A 24,977-nucleotide genomic window follows, 5' to 3' on the forward strand; every position below is an offset into this window, starting at 1 on the left:
AATATTGCAGGGTGGGGGTAGTGGTGGTGGCGGCGGTGGTGGTGGCGGTGGTAACAGCAGTGGTGGCAGTGACACAGGCCTTTAGTTCCAGGACTCCAGGAAGCAGAGGCAGGCAGATCTCTGGATCTCTGAGTTCGAAACCAGCCTGATCTACAAAGCAACTCCAGGACAACAAGGGTTCGTTACAGAAAGAAACCCTGTTTCAAAAAAAAAAAAACAAAATTAAACAAAGCAGCTAATACAACTAAGATAAATTCGGGGTAAGGATACGTAACCCAAAAGATGACCAACAGAGCAGAGAGTATGCCAGGCACACTGCATGAATCCACAGAGGGAAGTGTTGGGAGAGCACTTAGGGGTAGCAGTTTGGGGCTGGTATGGCTAAGGAAAGGACTTCCCGTCTCAGAAAGCTTTTCCTTTGCTTCTAGAAATCACTACTTGCTTGTGATCTTCACCTCTAGATATCAGGTCGCTACTTGTCCTTGAAGGCACTTAGAGCCTCTCACCTTGCCAGTGTGAAGCCAGCGCTTCTTAACTATGCTCGGTTGGGATCAGAGCCAGCCAGGGAAGGCCAAGTTCAGAGGAGCTCTGAGGGGCTGCTCTGGTCATACTCCTTCTGAGGCTTCTCCACTGCCATAAGGAACTCACCTGTCTTTCTCAGAGGGGCAGCCCCAAATTAAAATTCTGACTTGCAGAGAGAAGGCTGGTCTCTCTAGGTGAATGTCGGAGTGTCATTTGCCCTCTCCAGGGATTACAAGTGGGAAGATGAGTTTTGGCAACAGTCCAGAGCTAGAAACACTTGCTCTGCTCTAAGGCATCCTCAGGGTTTCCAGACCCTTCAAGACCAAAGCACTGCTTTGGAAAGTCTTTACCCCACAATCCAACACGGTACCCTCAGTACCCTCACTAAAGGCCGTGAGACGAAGGGGATGATTAAAAACAAAAGAACGAGCCAGGTGTGGCATACACCTTTACTCGCAGCACTCAGGAGGCAGAGGCAGGCAGATTACTGTGAGTTCGAGGCCAGCCTGATCTATAGAGTGAGTTCCAGGACAGCCAGGGCTACACAGAGAAACCCTGTCTCAAAAAACCAAACAACAACAACCAAACCAAACCTAACCAATGGACAAGATGCAGAACAGTTCCCAATTTCCTCTGCCATCCTTTCATTGTGTTATTTTTTAAAGCAAAACATAAAATTCATTGTCTTAGCCATTAACCATTTTATTTTTATTTATGTCTATGTGTTCTGCATGAACATATGCCATATATGTGGGCGCCTATGGAGACCAGAAGAGGGTGTCAGATCCTCCGGAACCAGAATTATAGAGGGTTGTGAGCTGCATGACATGGGTGCTGGGGACTGAACTTGGGTCTGCTAAAAGAAACAGCAAGCTCTTTTAACTACTGAGCCATCTCTCAGCCTAATCTAAGCCTCTATTTCCATGGTAGTAAATACATTCTCAAGGTTTGCAGCCATCCTGCAGAACTCTTTGCAGCCTGTAAAATGGAAACTCTACCCATTAAACACTAGCTCCCCCACAGCCCTGGTTCCTACTCCCAGTGCCTGGAATCCGCCATCCACTCTCTGCCTCCCTGATTGCCTCTTTAGTAACTCATGAAAACTGAGTGTCCTTGGGGTGAAAAAATCATTTTATAGGTGCTACACAGGTGTGAGCCCATTGAAGATGTCAGATTTGAATGATGATACCTGAAGACACACACCCTGTCGTGCTTTTGTCCCATAGCATAAACTCATGACCTAGCTAGGAGGTTAGCCTTTCTCCTGGGTCACCATCAGGGAAGGATGCATGTGGGCAGCTAGCAAAGACTGAAAAACTATTCCACCCAAATGTTGGGGTTATGGTGGTTTGGATAAGAATGACTCCTACATGCTCATAGACTTGAATGCTTGGTCATCAGGGAGTAACACTACTTGAGACCAGTTAAGAGGCGTGGCCTAGTTGGAGGAACTGTGTCACTGGGAGTAGGCTTTGAGATTTCAGGAGCTCGAGCTAGTCCCATTAGCTTACTCTTCCTGCTGCCTACACACCCAGTAGAACTCTTAGCTACGTCTCCAGCACCATGTCTGCCCATGTACTACCATTTTTCCCACCATGATGACAATGGACTGAACCTCTGGACTGTAAACCAGTCCCAATGGAATGTTGTCCTTTATAAGAGTTGCCTTGGTCATGGTGTCTCTTCACAGCAATAGAACACTGAATAAGCCAGGGGTTTTCCATATAAATAGTCTGAAGAGATGTTAGATAAAGTAAGGCTCTGGAAATTAAATGGAGCCTTAGTTTTAATTGGTTGCTGTTGACTGTTTTTTTTTTTTTTTGCTTGCCTCCCCCCCACCACTGTGGCTGAATCTTCTAACTTTTAATGCAAAACTTTTTATTTCTATTTATTTATTTGGGATAGTTTAGGTCTTAAACACACTATGTAGCCAAAGTTGACCTTGAACATCTGATTTTCACTCCTCTGGGGGCTGGGATTATAGGCATACACCAGCACACTTGCTCTCTCTAGGAAATATATTTGGTATTTTCTACGGTGCTAGAAATCAAACCCAGGGCCTTCTACATGATAGGCAGGTATGCTACCTACTGAACTACATCCCCAGCCCAAGCAAAACATTTTTCTTTCTTGACACAGGGTTCCATTACGGATTCCTGACTGGTCTAGAACTCACTACATGGACCAGATTGACCTCTGCCTCTGGAGTGCTATGATTAAAGAAATGTGTCACCCATGCCTGGTCATGAGGCAAAACATTTTCAAATAAATATTTTTCTATTTCTCTCTTTGCAGCCACATCCTTCTTTCTTTCCATCCTTGATTTGAAAATGTCCTGTTTCTTGCAGCCAAAAGCATTTCATCCTGACACCGGGCCTTTCACCAGCTCTTCCACTGCTTGAGCTCCTTACGAGGATAGTCCTACAAGGCCACACTTCCCAGCTGCCCATCCTCTTTCCCTTTCTACAACTACCTCCTCATCAGTCCGAGTCACTTTAATTTGGTAGAACCCAATGGCATTTTATTTCCTTTTGCGACTCCTCATTTACTCTGAGTGTCAACTTTCCTGCTAAAGTTTTTTTCTTCTTTGGTTTCTAGGGCCTTGAATTTCATCATGCACTTCCTGTCATTTGACTGCCTTTGCAAACACCAGGAGCTTCTTTAGCGTTCCTCCTAATTCTAGATATTTTATTTCCCAGAGACATAACCTCAGTCCTTCTATGATTTACTATATTCCTCACAGTGTTCTTACCAATACCATCGCCATCACCCTCACCCTCACCATCATCACCACTATCTCCATCATTGCTGCTTCTATTGTCAATTGACAAACTTAATGTCTACTCTTCTAAGCCTCATAACCATCAAATAAGGTAAATATCACGGCCATTTTCCAGGCAGCAACACTGAAGCTCTTAGATGTTACTCATGTTTGCCTAAGAGCAAAGAGCTAGAGACTGGAAAGACGGCTCAGCAGTTAGAACAATTGTTCCTCTGGCTAAATGTTGGATTCCCAGCACCGGGGAGGCATGTTCCAGTCATCTGACAGGGGATCTGAAATCTTATGACTCTGCAGACACCAGGCACTCACATGGTGCAAATGCGAACATTCACACGCACCAAAGGCAATCTTTTTAAAAGGAAGTAAACATAAGTAAGTAAAATGTATTCTAAAAAGAAGAGGAGGAGGAGGAAGAGAAGAAGCAGTAGCAGCAGCTAGTAGATAATGTCAGTAATGTTGACGCCCCTGCTCTCAATACACCATCCTTCGCTTTCCTTAAAATGCTATAGGGTACATCCCTTTAACCTCAGGACTCAGGAAGCAGAGACAGGCAGATCTCTGAATTTGAAGCCAGCCTGGTCTACAGGTCTATAGAGCAAGTTCCAGGATAGCCAGTGCTACCCAGAGAAAGCCTGTCTCAAAACAAACAAACAAACAAACGAACAAACAAACAATCAATCTCAGGGCTCATTACTCATTACTCTTCCTCAGGCAACAGCATGCCAGGCCCTCACCACTGAGGACTAGGTTAATAAGACAGCCTCCTAACAAATCTCCTTACTTCAAGAACCTGCCCTTCCCCCAGCATGTCTGTCTGTCAAGCAATGTAGCTTTAACTAAGCCTCCCTTGTGCCCCTGCGCAATACTTACAGTGGCTCCCTGATACCTCTTGGGCCATAGTCTGGTTCTCAAAAGCCTTCTACACCTGGGCCCATGCTCTTGGACCCTCAATGGCCTACTGTTTGTCAGGATTCAGAAGCCAGGTGGAAATGATTAGCGTCACCAACAGTTCCCTGCTTCCAGGCATGGGGGTGAGATTTCAGTTCCCTTTTATGATTTTATTGCTCTCTGCAGTTAAGTAGAGGCAGTCACGTGATTAGCTCTAGCCAATGAAATCAATCTGGATGTGTGTTACTTTGACATTGAAGCAATGCAAAGGCCCTGCAGGACTTTCCCACTTCCCTCTACCCCTTGCTGTGATGCTCTGTAGCAGTGTTCCAGATGGTGGAGTCCCCATTAGCCGGAGTCCCTGAGTGACTCTATGGAGCAGAACACGTTCCTTCCTGCATCCACTGACTCGAAGTGAACTTCAAGTGGAAATGAAATTATTCTGCTGAGCTATTGCGATCTGGCGGTTGTTCAGCGGCTTAAGACACAATGAACGTTTGGGTCTTTGACCATATTCAGGTAGATCAGCAGGAGCCTCCTCTCCTAGTCATCACTTAGGCACACAGGTAGACCGAGTGTCCATCTTTTTTTTTTTTTTACATCAAACTTGTAGCAAAGGTTACTATCAAACCCCACTCACTGGGCCAGAGTGGGGTGTTAGCAAAAACCTTGCCGCTCGTTTAGCACACTACCTATCCTTAGGAGGTCACAGAGTGTCCATCTTAACACAGGCTCTGTGATTACCTCCAAGGGAAGGGAATCTGTGGGAAATGAAGCCCAGATTCTTTAAAATGTTTGTTTGTGTGTGTGTGTGTGTGTGTGTGTGTGTGTGTGTGTGTGTGTGTGTGCATTGTATGCATATATATGCACTATGTTCATGATGTCTGGTGTCTGAGGAGGTCAGAAGGGGGCATCAACTCCTCTGGGACAGACGTTACTGGTGGTATTTTAGCCACTGTTTGGGTGCTAGGAGCCAAGCCCAAGTCCTCTGCAAGAGCAATAACTCTTAACTGCTAAGCCATCACTCCTGCCCCATACCTTGACTCTTAAAGCTCCCCCTGCCCCTTTCCCCTTCCCCCTTTTTATGGTGAAAAGAATGTATATTTAGAACTAGCCAGCTGGACTTAGTTTAGATGATCCCAATTTTGTTGGCAATATCCAGAGCATCATAATCAGGAGCCAAGCTAGCATATGCCTTCTCTCCGTCAGGCCGTATCAGGGTATCGGCTTTGGCCACATCAATGGCATAGAGGTTCTTTACAGTCTGTGTGATCTGGTGCTTGTTGGCCTTGACTTACAGAGTGAGCACAAGCCTGTCGTTGCCTTCTGTCTTCCCCATGGCTCCCTCAGTCTTTAGTGGCAATTTAATGATGGCTTAGTGGCCAAGCTTGTTTCTTCTGGGTGTGCTCTTCCGAGGGTATTTGCGTTGCCTCTGGAGCTGCAGGGCCTTGGCCTGTGGAAGGTGGGTGATGTGTGAATCTTCTTTTTGTGGCTATAAACGCCTTTCAGCACTGCCTTTTTAGCTTTCAAGACTTTCGTTTTGGCTTCGGCTTTGGGAGGTTCCTTCTTAGCTTTCAGTGCCAGCTTGGCAGCAAGGTTTCACCTAGATGGAACATAAATCATTTTGCTTAACTTTTCCTTGACAGAATTAAGTCCCCGACTCCAAAATGGGGCAGAAACATATATGCTGAGAGAGCCGGGAGCTAGAACTGTTGGTGACTAGTGAGTAGTGTTGACATCATCACTAGAACATCAGATGGGCTGGTCAACCTACTCCACTCTACCCTGCCTCTGAACTCCACACCCTTTATTATGTTTTACCCATGGCTTCTAATCCACCCTCCCCCAGAGAGCTCCCCTTGGTATTTCCAGCACACTAAGAACATCACTGGATTCTTTCTTATTCCTAGCTTTCAGGGTCTTTGTGGCAGTAAAACTTCAATTGGTCAGATTGGTCATTCACTGGTTCATATATAGGTAATGAGACCAGTTCTGCTTTTAACAAACACACCCAGCTCCGTATATTCACACATACCCACTTTTACGTCAACACTGATTCACTTTAGCTTTTTAAAACGATCACTGGATTGCTGCCTGTGTCAGCCAATGAGGGGTTCAGTGCTCCGAGATGTTTATGGAATGGCTTTGGAGTGCACAGCATATCTGAATTCTTGTCTGTCAGGGTGTGATGATTATGCTACTTTTATCCATATGCTTGAGAACTGAATGGGTTACTTTGGAAAGAACTAGAGCGCTCAGTAAACCTCAACAGTTATGATTACTCCTCTTGATAGCTCTGTGAATAACAATCTAGCTTCTGAGGGTGGGTTTGATTTCTTGTTAATGGTTCAAAAACCCCTCAGATCTGTAGAGGAGCCAACACACCCTGTGCTCATGGTCTTTGGATAAAGGCCTTGAAACTGAGGAAAGGTACTATCTGGCCTGGGGAGAGAAGAAGGTGGAGCTCATAGGTAGGCTCTGTCTTGGAGAAGGCCGGGGAAGGTCCACTTCCCAGCCAGTGATTTAGGAGACAAACGAATGGCGTGTATGTGCCTCACTATCTAGATGGGCCATTCTGTAGGATGGTGTACAGTCACTCAGAGGGGCCTCCATTCTCTACAGAAGTGACCTATCCATAACACATCCCGTTTTGTCTTGCTGACTCCTTCTTATCTCACTCTCTGTCTCAATTTTCCTTCCTAGGCTCACCTTCCAAACAGACTAGCTGTGCTTAGGAAATCCAACCCTAAGATAGGGGTTAACACCAGCTCAGTGCAAGGAAACTGTCTCTGGCAGGCCTGCCTGCCTCCCTCTCCTCCCCACCTCTTTTTCTTCAAACTCTCATCTTATAGCCTAGGCTGGCCTTGAACTTTTGGTAATCTTCCAGGCTCAGCCTCTCAAGGTCTGGATTACAGGCAGGAGCTGCCACTCTTGCCTTCGCAGTCTTTCTTTTTCTTTTTCTTTCCCACTTTCCCCCTCATCTTTATTAAATTGGGTATTTCTTATTTACATTTCAAATGTTATTCCCTTTCCTGGTTTCAGGGCAAACATCCCCCTAACCTCTCCCCCTCCCCTTCTCTGTGGGTGTTCCCCTCCCATCCTCCCCCCATTATCACCCTCCCCCCAACAGTCTAGTTCACTGGAGGGTCAGTCTTAGCAGGACCCAGGGCTTCCCCTTCCACTGGTGCTCTTACTAGGATATTCATTGCTACCTATGAGGTCAGAGTCCAGGGTCAGTCCATGTATAGTCTTTAGGTAGTGGCTTAGTCCCTGGAAGCTCTGGTTGCTTGGCATTGTTGTACATATGGGGTCTCGAGCCCCTTCAAGCTCTTCCAGTTCTTTCTCTGATTCCTTCAAGGGGTCCCGTTCTCAGTTCAGTGGTTTGCTGCTGGCATTCGCCTATGTATTTGCCATATTCTGGCTGTGTCTCTCAGGAGAGATCTATATCCGGGGTTCCTGTCAGCCTGCACTTCTTTGCTTCATCCATCTTGTCTAATTGGGTGGCTGTATATGTATGGGCCACATGTGGGGCAGGCTCTGAATGGGTGTTCCTTCAGTCTCTGTTCTGAACTTTGCCTCCCTATTCCCTCCCAAGGGTATTCTTGTTCCCCTTTTAAAGAAGGAGTGAAACATTCGCATTTTTGGTCATCCTTCTTGAGTTTCATGTGTTCTGTGCATCTAGGGTAATTCGAGCATTTGGGCTAATATCCACTTATCAATGAGTGCATACCACATGTGTTTTCTGTGATTGGGTTGCCTCACTCAGGATAATATTTTCCAGTTCCATCCATTTGCCTATGAGTTTCATAAAGTCATTGTTTTTGATAACAGAGTAGTATTCCATTGTGTAGATGTACCACATTTTCTGTATCCATTCCTCTGTTGAAGGGCATCTGGGTTCTTTCCAGCTTCTGGCTGTTATAAATAAGGCTGCGATGAACATAGTGGAGCATGTGTCTTTGTTATATGTTGGATCATCTTTTGGGTATATGCCCAAGAGAGGTATAGTTTCTGAGGAACCTCCAGACTGATTTCCAGAATGGTTGTACCAGTCTGCAATCCCACCAACAATGGAGGAGTGTTCCTCTTTCTCCACATCCTCGCCAGCATCTGCTGTTGCCGGAGTTATTGATCTTAGCCCTTCTAACTAAAGAGTCATTTCATAAGGTTTTGAGCCTTGCTCTTATGGTTGAAAGAAGTCAATGGCTTCAGAAGAAGCCAGCAGCAAGGGAGAGATGTTTGGGTGCATGTGTCCCAGGAAGTCATCAAAGCAGTCCTTCCCCCAATCTTCTCCCAGGCGTAGCCTACCTACAAGCCACACCTTCATTCTTCCCCAGGCTGGATAACACCTTCCCTCAGTTCCGAGAACTGCATGCAAGGGATGTCTGAGCACCATGAACAGAGGTGGATACAGACAGCTCCTGTTACTTTAGCTTCGACTAGGGCGAAGGGTGGGGGCAGGACACTGTACTTTGGCTTGGTGGCAGGTCTGACATGTGAGCTCTCAGGAGCCCAGCACAAGGTTGTTTAATGAATCCTGTTTGAATGACATTCTGCCCTTTGGATGAGCAGTGGATACAGGCTCCTCGGTATCTCCCTATTTCTGGAAAACCTGGAGGATGATGAACACCAGGAGATACTTGAGGTAGTTAGTCTGGTGATATTTTTTTTATACAAACAGGAAGGAAGATGCTATAGTTTGGGTATTGACAGTCCCTCAAAGGACTCTCAGTTGCCTGCAGGATCCTGGTCCCTTCACTTTAGTTTTGTTCCCTGGCTCTGTGGGGGAGGAACTTTAAATTATCATGTGCTGCTGTCCCATTCCAAAAACTTAAGAGCCACATGTAAGCCCAACCACAGACAGGATCTCCAAAACCAGGAGCCCAAAGGACCTTTTCCCTTTATGAGTTGATTAGCTCATAGAGCTGATGGTAATCAAGCTATGTTGTGTGTGTTAATGTCAGGAAGCACCTCTCAATCCAGGAGAGACTTGTGAGCCAGAGAGAGAGGAGAACCTTCACAGTGTGGAGGTGGGGAACAGACAGCTTTGAGAAGCCCCTAGAAGCCAGCTCTGCCGGCTCCTACCTGCCCTTCCTACTACCTAGATAGAGTACTCGGGGAGACAGATCTCACATACAGTGCTCTCCTTAGTGCAATGGGAGGTTTGTTTATAGCCCCGTGTTTTACATGGGTCCAGAGAAGGGAAGGTTTGCAATTGCAGATGAAAATGAACTCATTGGAGAAATTTCTAAAATTTTTGGAAGGTCCCCTGATGATGGGGACATCTGCCACACTAGTGAGGGTTAGATTGAGGTGATGATTGTAAAATGACCTCCTAGCCTCTGTACCTCTTCTCATACCTAGACGGACACTTAGCATTCTGATACTAATTACTGCTATCTAATATGCTGGGTAACCTCTCTTATGATATACTGAGTTTTGGACCAATGGATAGCTTATTCTGACCCTGGATATCCTGAGAACTATCTGAGTTGAGCTCATTCCTTCAAAGTGAACTCAAGTTCTCAGTGTCTTGGGATATCCCTATAGTCTCAGCATTTGGGATATGGAGATGAGTAGACCAGGAGCTCGAGGCTAGCCTGGGCTGCATAAAACCCTGTCTCAAAAACAAACAAACAAACAAACAAACAAACAAACAAACAAACAAACCAAAATGAATTTCAAATTGGGACTGGTGATACAGGTCCTCTATTCCCAGTTACTCAGGAGGCTGAGTCAGGAAGATTAAAAGTTTAAGGCCAACCTGGGCTACTTTGTGAGAGAAAGCCTATCTCAAAAAAAAATGTATTTGTCTTTTTGTTTTTTTGTTTTTGTTTTTGTTTTTGTTTTTCAATGGGGTTATAGCTCAGTGGTGGAGGGCTTGCTGAGCACATTCAAGGTCCTGTGCTCAATTTCAGATTTTAGTCATTTTTTTTCTGTGCTCTCCAGTACACAGTGGGTAGCACTAAGTCTGTTCACCTCCTCCAGGCTTTATCTTTCCGTTGTCTGAGACAGGGTCTAGCTATATAGCTCTGACTGGTTTCAAACTCTCGGTCCTCTGCTGTAACCTCCTAAGTGTCAGGAATACAGATGTATGCCACCATGCCCATCTCTCTCTGTGTGCTTTTAGGAGTTGGTTGGCAACACGAGGAACCCCTCTGCAGGTGCTTGACATGAACAAAGAATGGTCAAAGCAAAGTCATCTTAGCCAGACTCCAGACATCCAGACAGTCACCCCACGGGCTCTGAGCTCTGAAGACTCCACAATTGAGAACGAACAGAAGCCAGATTTAGCCAGTTACTATTATCAGCAGGGAAACCGGCTGAGAATGCGGAACACTCTGAGCTAAACACAGCGCTGGGGCCTCTGATTCAGCCTGTCACTGCAAAAGGACTGCTGGCCTTTGCAACCAAGTCCCAGACCAGTATATTTTGGGGTCAGGAGAAAAAAAAATTCATTGAAATTCTCTCTAGCTGTTTGAGAATTGTTGGAAGTAAGATTCATGCTCCAGCAAGAGCTGGCAGAAAAGCCCATCTCCAAGTCCCCAAACCACAAAGGCAGCTCTCTGCCCTCCTCATTCTTCAGCTGATTGAAACAATCTGAAGCCAGGTTCAGAACACGGGCTTTGGTGAAAGGTGGGCTACGGCTGTTTGGTGGAGAGTAGCATCTGCCTCCTGGGGCGGGGTGGGGCATTGTCCAATTTCTTACTCGTTTTCCTCTTTTCCCTTTTTCAATTTTTTTCTGCATCATTTTCTTTCATGTCAGTTAGATGAGTAGGGGTTATTGGCACATCTCACCTGGTACCACAGGGTCCTTCCACCTCTGGGGTTGCCAGGTGACAGAAGAGATGCAAAATAAGGTCCCAGAAACATGGTGGCTTTGGAAGCTGTTTGTTTCTGGGTCCCTGGGTGCACTCAGGCCATCCTCTCCTCCCAGTTTCTTCCTTACTCAAGTGGTAAATCAAATGGAGTAAGAAAAAGGCCAGGCAGGGGGCTGAGGGAGATGGCTCGGTTGGTTAATATGCCTGCACCTCACAAGCATGAGGACCTGAATTTGAACCCACAGAACCCATCTAAAAACCAGGAGTGGTAGGGAGTGTTCCCGAGCATGGGAAACTCACAAAGATCCACCCAGCTTGGGTGAATTGATGAGCTGTGGACTCATTGAGACCTTGTCTCAAAATAAAAGCAGAGACATCCGGTGTTGTCATTGGGCCTCCATATAAGCATGCCCAAAATGCACACAGACAGACAGACAGACAGATGCAAGCATGCGCCCACACCCACACCCACACCCACACCCACACCACACCCACCCACCCACCACACCACACCACACACACACACACACACACAGAGAGACAGAGACACAGACACAGACAGAGAGAGAGAGAGAGAGAGAGAGAGAGAGAGAGAGATATCCCAAAGCCTGAACATCTAACCTCATAAGATAGAACCAATAGTTTCTATGAGAAGCTAAGCCAGAATAGAAGCAAAGGACGGGGAGAAATTATTCTTTTCTCCCGGTGATAAAATTGAGTTAGTGCTGGCTGCATTAATGCCCATTTGGAGTGTGAAAGGACTGTGGTCTAATCAAGGATGGGGCTGGGGCTGGGGCTGGGGTTGGGGAGGTGAGGCAGCTGTGGCCTTACCTCCCTGGCCTGTAGCATTTCTTCCCTTTCTTTTCAAACAGAATGAATAGTCCTCCAGGCAGTGCTGTCTGGCCCCAATTGTAAAAAGGTGATCTCATGGGGAACCTCTATGTATATGAAAGCTGGGGCCTGTGGTTAGGTGTGTGTGTGTGTGTGTGTGTGTGTGTGTGTGTGTGTGTGTGTGTGTGTATAGGTGCTTCTGTTAGGACTGGTGTTGCCTCTTCAACTGTACAGCCAGTGGGAGATGAAGGGAGGACAGGCTATGGGGTGGGGAAGGGAGAAAGCCTCCCCTTGGCATTTGCCCAAGCTGGTGGGGGCGTGCTGCCTCAGGTTTCAGGCAATCTAAAGGCCCATTGCTCTTACAGAGTTCATTAACAGGCCCCAGAATGACAATTTTTATCCTGTGTTAACTGGACAGAAGGAAGAGAGAAAAGTCAGGAAGGGGAGAGAGCAAGGTTCAGGTTCCTGCTCAACTGGCATTGCTCCTCTGAACTCTAATGGTGACCTGCCCACAGCTGCCTTGGCTATCACTGGGAGGGTGGAAGTGGGAGGTGGGAAAAGAGTGTAAGTGGTGTTGTGGTGTTGTGGAGTTTCATAGGCTGCCACTTCAAACACACACACACACACACACACACACACACACACACACACACACACACACACACACACCCTTCTTTCTTTTTCATTTGATTCCAGGCTATTTGCTGGGTCCCTGGGTCACACCTAAACATATTTCCCCAAGTGATGGTTCCCAGAAAACATCTCTGACAGGAAGCTAAGCAGCAGACAGCCCTCAAGGCCGTGCCACCCTCCTCTGCCCACTGTCTCACCTGCTTCCAATCTGCCCTGGTTCTGTCCTGGGCAGCTATTGTCCTTCAAGTGTGGACAGAGAGGCCCTTAGACAGGTGGCCCACAGCAGCCACTGGACAGTTGTGTTCCTAGGGACCCTTGCTCTGGAACCTATTGTCCTTTGCTGTCCCTCAAGGTGCTATGAATTCTCAGCCAGCACTTCTATTTGCTGGGCAAACAGACAGCAAAAACGGTCCAGGGCCAGGAGGCTTGGAGGCTGGCACTTGGCCAGGGGCCCTGGCAGCACAGCGTAGGGACAGTAGGAAAGAGTATCCAGTTGGGAATTATTTAGCGCCCACCTGCGTTTTCCCCTGTACTAATGGAGAGCCCGCCAGGATGAGGGCACAGAATGCCGAGGAACTGGGGACCATTCTGTCCTGCTGCTTGTTAGGAGAGCAGAGCCCTGGCAAGAGGTTACTTGGGGAAGCTGGATGATGTTATCGACCAAATTGGGGTTTGGGGATTATCTGTGGATTTCATTTATCTGTGTTTTCCCTGGTCTCTCTTGTTGTAGGTAATTAAGAGCTGATTGCTGGTAATTAAGAGTTGTTGAGAGAGGCGGCAGGATCCAAAAAGGAGAGGCACACAGTTTGTCTTCCTTTGGACAGACTCCTGCCCCCTCCCCACCCCTGTCTGCCCCCTCCTCGTGTGCCTCCTGCAGGGAAGTGGCCCCAGAGAGCAAGTCCCAGCTTGTCAACTGGATTATTTATTTGTAAATGCCTCTCTGCCTTCTTCCCTCCCTCTATTGCCAAGCCTGGAGCCAAGCCAAGTCTCCGTTCGTTCGGGTGGGTTTTAATTCCACCTCCCCACACTCAGGTGGCCTAAAGAGAGAAAGCCTTTATTTTTCCAACAATAGCTTTCCTTGGACTCCTGAGCAAGATAACAGTCACAGCTGGCTGAATGGCGATTTTCAGAGCGATGTTGTCTCTTTGGGTCTGGACTGTCTTGTTCATTCTTCCTGGTTGTGGGCTTCTCTCCTGGGATGGCGTTGGGGGAGCCAATTCTGCACTGTCTTGGCATTGAGCAATGAATATGTGTTCACATAACTGCCTTCTGTTTCCAGGATCCACCCACTGGTCTTGCTGGCTTGGATTTGACCATGGACTCTAGTGTTCTGGGTGGTCATGGCCTCTAGTTCAGGGAGCCCACACACGACTCCTCTGGTGGGCCCCCTTTTCCTCTCAGCTCCTCTGAATGCTGCAGGTGCTCTTGGCTCTTCTCCCTGCCCTGCTGGGGTGTGCTCCAGACTCCAAGCTCACTGCAATGAAGGCATTGCCTCCTCTTGGGGCATGGTTTGGATCTGAAATGAGTGTCTTCTCCTCCAAGTTTCAGGAGTTGGAAATTTGGTCATCAGGATAAGTGATAGTGAGAGAAACCAGGTTCCTTCCTGAAAGGGTAGGGGCTTGGTTTGGGTTTTGAGACAGGGCCTTGCTGTAGTGCCAAAGCTAGCCTCTAAGTCAAGATCACCGTGCTCCAGCCTCCTCCCAGGTTCTGCCATTATGCCCACTTCAGAACAGGTTGATATAAAAACATGAGTCATTCTCTATTCTCTCATCCCCTCACTTACTCACAGTACTTCCCTTTCTGCTGCACTGTTCCTTGGTGATGCCAACAGGAGGTTCTTGCCAGGATGCTAGTTCCATGTTGTTTAAACTTTCAAGTCACCAAAACCATAGGCAAGATAAACTTTTTTCCCCCCATAGGTGACCTTCCAGCCTTGAACATTGTGTTACAGCAGCAGAAAGTGGTCAGTGGTAGCACACCTCTCTCATCCCAGCGTCACAAGTCCCTGGTTTGTTCCAGGATGGCGACACTTCAGGTAGCTGGCAAACTCCCCCATTCTTTTTTTGTGACAAGAAAACTGCTCTTGGGGTTGGGGATTTAGCTCAGTGGTAGGCGCTTGCCCTAGCAAGCATAGGGCCCTGGGTTCGGTCCCCAGCTCGAAAAAAAAAAAAAAAAAAAAAAAAAAAAAAAAAAAAAACTGCTCTTGTGCCTCCTCCCCCACCATTCTGTATCTCACGCTGCAAAACCATCCTTCCCACAGCAGAACATCTAAAAATTCCAGGTGAGATTACCCCAGCTTTCCATGTTCCGTGCCCCCCAGTGCTTGCATTTAGAAGTCATGGCTCTTGAGAACAGTCGATCTGTGAAAGATTTGCCAAAGTCTTCCTGGGACCTCACAAGCCACTTGCCTTTCTCGCAGACAACCATTTATTGAACACTTCCAGTGTGGCTGGGGCACTCCTGGCTTATCATGTTTAATCCTCACAGTGCCCTGTAATGATCTCCATTTTGCATCAAGGAAACCCAGATAGAGTGGTATTAAGAACTCACTGGATCTTTTGCCTCTGTCACCCTGCTGTCTGTCCCTTTGGACTCACCTCTGCTGCCTCGACAGTGGTTGTGGTGAGGGGGTCTCATCAGAGTTTTAACACTGACAGTGTATCTACTGGTAGTGTGCCTATGTCTTTCCTTTTGAGCCTCCAGGCTTCTGGGCTGTGACAGAAGGTCAAGCTTGTCAGGCACCATGGATTGGCCTACCTGCCTGGTAGTTATTGGTGTCTGTTGTTGCCACCCTGTTTCCCATACAGGCATATAAACTCTCCAAGTGGTTGTGTTCCATGGTCACCCATGTCCCCTCAAAGGGAGAGAGTGCCAAGTGAGGAATGTCTTTGTAGTTTATGATCCAGGGGGAAAATCACAGAGCATGACTCCTGCCATATTCTATAGGTCAAAGTGTCACTCATCTGTGTGGGTTCAAGATGAGATGAAAAAAAGACCCACCTCTCCATGGGAGTAGCGAGGTGCACCCACCTCTTCATGGGAGTAGCGAGGTGCACCCACCTCTCCATGGGAGTAGCGAGGTGCACCCACCTCTTCATGGGAGTAGCGAGGTGCACCCACCTCTCCATGGGAGTAGCGAGGTGCACCCACCTCTTCATGGGAGTAGCGAGGTGCTGGAGGAGCAGACGGGATTGGAAATATCGCTGTGGCTTTAGTTAAGGGTTAAATTCCACCACAGTGGAGGTGTGTGTGTGTGTGTGTGTGTGTGTGTGTGTGTGTGTGTGTGTGTGTGTGTGTGTATCTGAGACTATGCAGTAGAGAGTGTGGGAAGAGACACAGGCAAAAGGAGAAGGAGAAAAGGGAAGGGTAGGGGGTAGAGGAAGAATGGAAGGGGAGAGACAAAGAAGGAGAATGAAGAAAAGAAAGAGAAGACACAGGGTAAAGAGAGGGAGCAGAAAATGGAGTTGGGGAAAGGAAAACAGAAGGCTCCCATGAATGTTGTATGAAAAAGAACATTTTTGTTTCTTGTTGATGCTGTTATGATGTTGAGAACTGAACTTACAGCCTTACACATGCTAGGCAAGTCCTTTACCAGCAAGCTCATTCCCAGTCCGAGGAGGCATTTATAATGTGAGCTTGAACTGGCCTGGACACCGGGGTCATATCCAAGCTTTGAGGGCTTTCCCTCCTCTCACATACTCTGTAATCTCTTTCATTCCCATCCACAGGCACTCTCCGGCCCCAACTTCCCCACATTTGTGTTTCTCTGGTTTCATTGGTCAGCTTGATCAGATTTACAGTCACCTAGGAGATCCATCTTTAGGTGTTTCTGAGAGGGCATTTCCAGAAAAGTTTAACTGGAGAGAGAAGATCCACCCTCAACATGGACAGTGCCTTTCCATGGACTAGGGCCCCAGAATTAATACAAAGGAGAAAGCGAATGAAGCAGCAGCAGCATCCATTTGCTTCTGCTACCTGACTGCGGATACAGCACCCACAGATGTGGATCACAGATGTAAGCATCCGCCTTACTGTTCCATTGTTATGGTTTCCCTGCCCCAGCAGACCCTCAAACCCAGAGTGAAAATAAACCCTCTTTCCTTAAGTTCTCTGCTCAGGTGTTACGTCACAGCATTGGGAAAAGTAGCTGCTATCCTCGGCATGCTTTTTCTTTCTGACAACCAGATGCTGGGGTGCAGTCTAAGTGAGTCTTGTGAACTGTAGAGCAACACCTTTGACGTTCGCCATCCAGCAAGTTCTCCCTTCTTCCTCTTTTCCCTCAATGAGCCTTGGCTTGCGAGCCTGCTCTGTGTCAGGGACGAGACATGCTATTCATGTTCTCTGCGTCGCTTACGATAGTTAGGATATGACTTGGCTGGAAATCATTCTAAATCCCAAATGACAGTGGTATGTCCAAGACAGAGTTCCTTTTCATGTTTAGGATGTCTGCAAGTAGGCAATCCCAGGCAACATTGCCACTGCACAGGGCCGGGGACCTGGGGTTCTTGTTGTTATGCCAAATATGACTTGTCCAGTGCAAAGGTCCCCCTTCCCTTTTCTTGGGTTGGAATGGGAAACAAGGCGTCCTGAATTCTAAGTCTCTAGCACGGAGTCTGCTCCTAGGCCTCTATGGTGACTTGAGACCATGTCTAGACATTCTTTGACAGTTCTCCCAACCAGGTAGGCTCTCCAAACAATCAAAACGGCAGAGGTGGCAGCATGAGTGACTTCTAGAGCTGGACGGATAACCTTCCTTGATCTTCTGGGTATGTTTTTTTTTTTTTTTTTTTTTTTATTATTAACTTGGTATTTCTTATATACATTTTTAATGTTATTCCTTTCCGGTTTTCAGGCAAACATCCCCTCCCCCTCCCTTCCTTATGGGTGTTCCTCCCAACCCTCCCCCCTTGCCCCTCTCCCCCCAACAGTCTAGTTCACTAGGGGTTCAGTCTTAGCAGGACCCAGGGCTTCCCCTTCCACTGGTGCTCTTACTAGGATATTCATTTTGCAACCTCTGAGGTAAGAGTCCAGGGTCAGTCCATGTATAGTCTTTAGGTAGTGGCTTGGTCCCTGGAAGCTCTGGTTGGTTGGCATTGCTGTACATGGGGTCCAGAGCTCCTTCAAGCTCTTCCAGTTCTTTCTCTGATTCCTTCAACAGGGTCCGTTCTCAGTTCATGGTTTCCTGCTGGCATACGCCTCTGTATTTGCTGTATTCTGGCTGTGTCTCTCTCATGAGCGATCTGCACTCACATTTTGATCATCCGTCTTGAGTTTCATTTGTTCTAGGCATCTAGGGTAACTCAAGCATTTGGGCTAATAGCCACTTATCAATGAGTACATACCATGTATGTCTTTCTGTGATTGGGTTAGCTCACTCAGGATGATATTTTCCAGTTCCAACCATTTGCCTACGAATTTCATAAAGTCTTTGTTTTTGATAGCTGAGTAATATTCCATTGTGTAGATGTACCACATTTTTCTGTATCCATTCCTCTGTTGAAGGGCATGGGTTCTTTCCAGCTTCTGGCTATTATAAATAAGGCTGCGATGAACATAGTGGAGCACGTGTCTTTTTATATGTTGGGGCATCTTTTGGGTATATGCCCAGGAGGTATAGCTGGATCCTCAGGCAGTTCAATGTCCAATTTTCTGAGGAACCTCAGACTGATTTCCAGAATGGTTGTAGCAGTCTGCCCCCCACCAACAATGGAGGAGTGTTCCTCTTTCTCCATCCTCGCCAGCATTTGCTGTCACCTGAGTTTTTGATCTTAGCCATTCTCACTGGTGTGAGGTGAAATCTCAGGGTTGTTTTGATTGCATTTCCTTATGACTAACGATGTTGAACATTTCTTTAGGTGTTTCTCAGCCATTCAGCATTCCTCAGCTGTGAATTCTCTGTTTAGCTCTGAACCCCATTTTTTAATAGGGTTATTTGTCTCCTTGCTGTCTAACTTCTTCAGTTCTTTGTATATTTTGGATATAAGCCCTCTATCTGTTGTAGGATTGGTAAAGATCTTTTCTTCTGGGTATGTTTTACTGAGACAGGATCTTACTCTTTGGCCCAGGTGGCCTTGGTACTCACCATGTAACCAGGCTAGCCTCGAACCTGTGACAGTCCTCCTCATTCAGCCTCCCAAGTGCTGGGATTACAGTTATAAAACTGCAGCCCCTGGCTCAAAGGTAGGTTTTGAAGTGTTATGTGGCTTTTACATGTATCTCCCCTACTTCCCCTGTCCCTAGCTGTCTATTTTTCATTCATTCTCCTCTCCATATCTCTAGAGTTCTGAAAAGCCAGTTGTTTGAGCCCTGAGGCCACTGTACAGGAAAGAGATGCTCACGACTCCTCGTCTTCTGAATGCCGCGCCGCTTTGTGTCTGCATCTGCACATCTGCCTGCATGACTCTGCCCCTTCCAGGGTCTTCCAAGCTCGCTAGGCCTACCATCCTTGGCAACAAAGCTTCCTGAGGGTTCAGTGGGGGCCCTCTGAGGTCCTGGGACACTGATGTTCCCAGTGACTGCACTGACAGCTGTCTGCTGTCTTTCCACAAGCTGTTCACCGGGTCCCAGGTGATTCAGAACGTGTGGTTGACATGGTGCCAATTTGCTCATGTGTGTCCTTCCTTCCAGACTAGGCCAACTGGGGATCCCTGGAGCAGAGTGTGTGCGTGGGCTGAGAAATGTGAAGGCTAGTGGCAATGGGGGTGAGTGGAAGAGAGCAGCTTTCTCGGGGGCTCAGGGGGATTGGGAGAAGCAGGCTGTATGCATGCACTTACCCACAAGTATCCATGTGTGTAAATGTGGACACACGCGTGCCACAATGCGTGTATGTGTGTGGGTCAGAAAACAACCTTGGGTGCTTGTCCTTGCCTTCTCCCTGATTTGGAAACAGGGTGTCTTTTTGTGTTTTTTCTGCTGTGTACATTAAGTGCTCTAGCCTACAGTTTCCTGAGAGTCTCCTGTTTACATTTCCCATCTCACTATAAAGGCGCCGAGGGCTACCCACCCAGATTTCCGTTTTTTCAGAGGATTCTAGGACAGGTCCTCAGACTTGCATTTGAAATACTTTTCCTTAGTCCCAAGGGACCATTTTTTTTGTTGTTGTTGTTGTTGTTGTTGGTAGTGGTGGTGGTGGTGGTGGTAGTGGTGTTAGTGGTTGGTTTTCTCTGGAAGGGGAGAGAAGTCTCATATATTCCAGGCTGGCCTCACATTTTCTATGTAGCTGAGGATAACCTTGAGTTTCCGATTCTCCTTTCTCTAACTCTTAAATGTGGAGATCACAAGAATGTATTAACAGACTCGGTTTATGGTGTGCTAGGGCTTAATCTCAGAGCTTTGTATATCCTAGGTAAGCACTCTACCAATTGAACCTACCTTGAACTGATCTGTCTGCCTCCTTCTCCTGAGTGCTGAGAGTACAGGCATGTGCACTACACTTGGTTAGAGGCCTTTTGCCTTAGCTGGCAGATGACTGACCTTTCCCTATATCCTTTCGTGGCCTTCCCTGTCTATCTGTGTCCTGACTATTTCCTTTCCTTCTTGCTTTTCTGTTACCTTGAAACACAGTTTTACCGCATGGCCCAGGCTGGCCTTGAGATCCTCCTGTCTCAGCCTCCCAATGTTCCTGTGCCACCATGCCTGGTCCCTTACTCCCCTTTCTTATAAGGACATCTGTGGTAGAGGACAGGGACACACCCTAATGAGACACAAAGATGGGGATGTTAGGAACCCCATCTTTGCTTGCTTCTTTTGGAGGAGGCTGCCTCTGCACCCTGTTCTCTATCTGTGTGCCCAGCACAGTGCCACCCCAGGGCTGTCCTCCAGGTATCTCACAGCTAACAGCATAAGTGCCGTGTTCAGCAACGGAACCTTGTCGGGTATTGCAAAGCCATCGAAGCTCCCTGGGTCCCTTGCTGTGTCCCATCTGTAAGAGTTAATCCTTCACATTCCCCACACAGTGCACACACTCCCTGGCAATACAGCCGGATTCAGCTGTTTTTCTTGAAATAGGAGATGGAATTTTCCCCAATGTAAAAATAATGGTGCCCAATTCTTGTGGGAGGTGGATGGGGCTGGTGCTGGCACCGCGGGCCCTTCTTTTCCTCAGAAATAGCCCCACGGTGGCCTCATTTTCTCAAACTTGCAACTCAGCGAGCGCTTAGCCTTTAGTGAGAAGAATCCACACTGCTGAAGTCGAAAAGGGAGCCATCCATTTGTCAACACAGGCAGCCAATAAGTCATGAGAACCAAAGAAGGCCCCCAGCGCTTATCCAGCTGCCTTAGGGGTCAAGGAATGGGGCCTGACACAAACTGACTCACAGTCAAAAACCAAGACAGACAGTGACGTAAGGGCTTCCCCTGTTGCTGATAGAGACAGGACATAGGAAATGTAGGTAGGGTAGATGACATTGCTAACTGGTTTTGGAGCCTGGGACCTGACTGGAGAGATTGGGTATGGGCTTAGAGAAGTCTTGAGAAGGCAGGAACATTAGGACCCGAAACTAGGAACGCACAGGCAAAGACATAGTGGGAAAGGAAGGATTTTTTCTCAATGGCTACAGCTGAAGTTGGCAAGGACCCTGGCTTCGATTAGGTCTTAATAGACTTGACCTTCCCATACAAGCTCTGACCCCTTCTCCCTAGAGCTCAGAGCTAGTATCACACTGACATCTTTTACATCAAATGCTAACGGAGGAGACCCAGGCTCCCTTTGGACTCCATCACAGAAGAAGCTGGAAGGATGGGCATTTTTCAAATGCCATGATAGTAGCTGTAGGCCTGAGCCTGCTCGAGTTAGGGGAAAAAAGAAGGCTGCGGCGCCAGGGCCAGCAAGTACTTGAGACTTCCTTTGCAACAGGAACTAGAAAGACAACAATCTCTCTGCAACCTCTAGGCTCCAACTAGAATCCTCTTTCTCTAACAAGGGGTTTTCTTCCACTGTTGTGCAGTCTTGCTGCCCACCCCCCACCCCCCCCCCCGGGCTCTCTCAGGGGAAGGGACATCATGGCTTAGGGGAAGACAAGCTGAGGGGGCCTAGAGTGGGAGGGCTACATTTCCTAGGATATTTCCTTTTCAGACTGTTCTTTCCTTCCCCTCCACTTCCTCTTCTACTCCCTTTTCGCCTCCATCTTCCCTCCTCCTCTTCTTCCTCCCTTCCCCATCCTTTCCCTCTTCCTTCTCCCTCCTCCCACCCTTCTCCTCTCAAGGAGTGACAAGCTCACCCTGGCCCTGTGGCTTCCTTGTTTACTCTGCAGTCTGACAAGAGGAGAGAGCACTGCCTGCCTCAGGAATAAGTCTCCTGGCAAAATTAGCTGCAGGATTTGAAATCCATTTTTATTCCACCCAATATTAATCATTGTTGTTTTCTGATGTTCATTACCAGCTTGTTTCCTGGGGAAACTCTGGGGAACAAAGGATTTTCAAAGCATTTTCTACAGAGGAGGAGCCCCCACATTGCCACCCCTGTTGGGTTACTTCCATGCTCAACCCAAGGATCTTCCACCAGGGTTGGAAGCCCTTCTGGACTCCTGCACAAGGGATTTCCCCTGCTCATTGTGCCAGGAAGAGCAGGCAAGAGCCAGGACAAGCCAGATGGGACATCAGTGAGGTCCTTCCCACCCCTTTCCCTTCTTCCCTCCCTCCTCCTTTCCCTCTTTCTTCCCCTCTCCCTCTACCCTACCCCCTCTCCTTCCCTTCTTCACTCCTCAAACTCCTTCCCAAGTCTGCCAGCTTGCCCACAGCAGCTGTGCAGGAAATGCATCTTTACTGTTATTTCTGTCCCATGGAGACAACGAAGACAACACACACAGCATTACTAGAGACAGATCTTATGCCTTTACACCTAGGAATACAACCATGGTCACTTAGGCCAAGACACAGGCCTTCTAGTAACTTCCCCCGAAGCCCCTTTCGCCATCTCTCGGTTGCTGTTCTCCAAAGATATTCTGTTGTCACTGTTGGCACCAGGGTCACCACTGTCCTTTTTGTCTTCCCCATATTTCCTCAGGCTGGGCCTGAACGCCTAGGATCAGGTAATCCTTCCACTTCAAGCTCCCAGAGAACAACTGGAATGCCAGGCGCTTGGCACTACGCTTGCTTGAATTATTCTGATTTCTGAAGTCACCGACTTGGCTTGTCTGTTTTTGAACTCCGTGTAAGTAGCTCATATGCTTGCTATGTATTCTTGTGTGTGTGGTTTCTTTTGCTCAACACTGTCTAGGACACTCATCTTGTTGTTGCATGTAGTAGTAATTTATTCACTTTAAGTGTAGAACACCTACCTGGGTGGCTACGCTATGATTACTTTATCTGCTCTTCTGATGATGGACATTTGAGTTCTTTCCAGTTTAGGGCTCTTATGCGCACCAGCACTGTGTCTCTCAATATAAACCTCAAAATGAATTGAATGTCATAGGTTATACAATAAAGACATGCCTGATTTTTCAAGGAGTCAGCCAATACAGGGTAATGCTTCTGCCAAAGGTCTGAGAGAGGAAACAAGGCCATACCGTCATGACATAGGTGAAGAAAGGCTTTTACTAAGGTGCATTTGCTAAGCTGTGGCAAATATGGCTCCAAAGGACTCCTATCTCCACTCATATTGACCTTGAACTTAGTCATATGACTTGCTTTGGCCAATGGGATACCAGTAATCATGATGCTGATGTGACTTTGAATAGCAAGGCTTGTCTATTACCATATTGTAAATGTTTGTGTCTCTCCCAAATTTATTTAGATCCTAAGACCCAGTGTCCTAGGGTTATGATTAGATAGCCATGTCAGTTTGATTGCCTGCGAGACAGACACCTCAGTGATTGTTAAAGCATACCTCTGGGTGTATCTGAGGAGGTGATTCTAGAGACGTGTGGGTTCTGATCTGATCAATGGATTTCCCTTGATGGATTTGTAATATGATGACATTGTGAGAGGCCAGGATTTTGAGGAAATAGGTCACAGAGGGCAGGCCCTTGGGACTAGACCTTCCTCTGCCCCCCCCTTAAAAATTATTTTATTTGTTTACATTTCAAATTTCAAATGTTATCACCCTTCCCGGTCTCCCATTCAAGAACCCCCACCCCATCTCTCTCCCCTTTGCCTTTAAGAGGGTGCTCCCCCACCCACTCCCACCTCACCCATATAGCATCCCCCTTCTCTGGAATATCAAGCCTCCACAGGACCAAGTGCTTTTCCTCCCACTGGTGCCAGATGAGGCAGTCCTCTGCTACATATGCAGCAGAAGACATGGACCAGCTCATGTATATTCTTTGGTTGATTGTTTAGTTCCTGGGAGCTCTGAGAGGGTCCAGTTCATTGATACTGTTGTTCTTCCTATGGGGTTGCAAACCGCTTCAGCTCCTTCAGTTCTTCCCATAGCTCTTCCATTGGGTTTCCTGGACTCAGTCCAATGGTTGGCTGTGAGTATCTGCATCTGTCTCAGTCAGGTGCTAGCTAGTAGAGCCTCTGAGAAAAGCCATACCAGGCTCCTGTCAGCAAGTGCTTCTTGGCATCAGCAACAGTGTCTGGGGTTTGGTGTCTGCAGATGGGATGGATCCCAAGATGAGGCGGTCTCTAGAAGGCCTTTCTCTCAGCCTCTGCTCCATTTTTGTCCCTGCATTTCCTTTAGACAGGGACAATCCTAGGTTAAAAATTTTTAGATGGGTGGGTGGCCCCATCCCCCCACTGGGGGGCCATGTCTACTTGGAGGTGATCTTTTTAGGTTCCATCTCCCCACTGTTGGGTATTTTGGCTAAGGTCATCCCCAATGGGACCTGGGAGACTCTGTCATTCCTGTTGTCTGGTACTTTCTAGTGGTTCCCCAAGTTCCCCATCCCCCATTGCTACTTATTTCTATTCACTCTCCTAGCCCTCTGGACTTCTTCCCTGTCCCTTTTAATACGTGGTCCTCCCCTCTTTTTCTTCTCCCTCCCCTCTCCTTAGGTCCCTCCATAAAAATATGGAACACTTCACCAACTTGTATGTCATCCTTGCGGCAGGGACCATGCTAATCTCTGTACGGTTCCAATTTTACTATATGTGCTGCCAAAGTGATCACTGCTCTGGCCATTTTTATGGTCCTCATTTCTGCCTGCTTGTTGTCTGCCATGAGGCAAACACCCGTGCTTCTCCACACACTATCATTGATGTGACGTTCTGCCTGAATGCACGGGACTAAGCAACCACGGACTAATCCCTCCGAAACCGTGAGCCAAAATAAATCTTCCTCGTGGAAGTCATGCCAGTCAGGTATTTGGTTATAGCAATGACAAAAGTGACTAATGCAGCGAGTATCGAGAGGTGAGCTCTTCTGGAGGGATCAGTTCATAAGGGTTCTCTCTGGTAGCGAGATAAGTGCCTTTACAAGGAGGCGTGAGGGAACCCATTTGTCCCTTTTTGTGCTGCAAGGACACAGGAAGCAGACAGGGTTGTGTCAGCTATAACAAAAACCCTAAATTGTATGGTAGCAGGTTAGTATGCTGGGATGGCATGGAGGCTAGAAGAATAGT

The 24,977-nt window shown here is 47.4% G+C and overlaps 1 non-coding gene across 1 annotated transcript; it reads right to left on the minus strand.

Moving 5' to 3' along the window:
- Positions 1-24,421: 24,421 nt before the first annotated feature.
- On the minus strand, positions 24,422-24,526 carry LOC116889427. Its single transcript, XR_004386392.1, has one exon. It is a non-coding gene; the product is annotated as a U6 spliceosomal RNA (small nuclear RNA).
- Positions 24,527-24,977: the final 451 nt, after the last annotated feature.

This window comes from Rattus rattus, chromosome X (assembly GCF_011064425.1).
Source record: "Rattus rattus isolate New Zealand chromosome X, Rrattus_CSIRO_v1, whole genome shotgun sequence".
Taxonomy (NCBI): domain Eukaryota; kingdom Metazoa; phylum Chordata; class Mammalia; order Rodentia; family Muridae; genus Rattus; species Rattus rattus.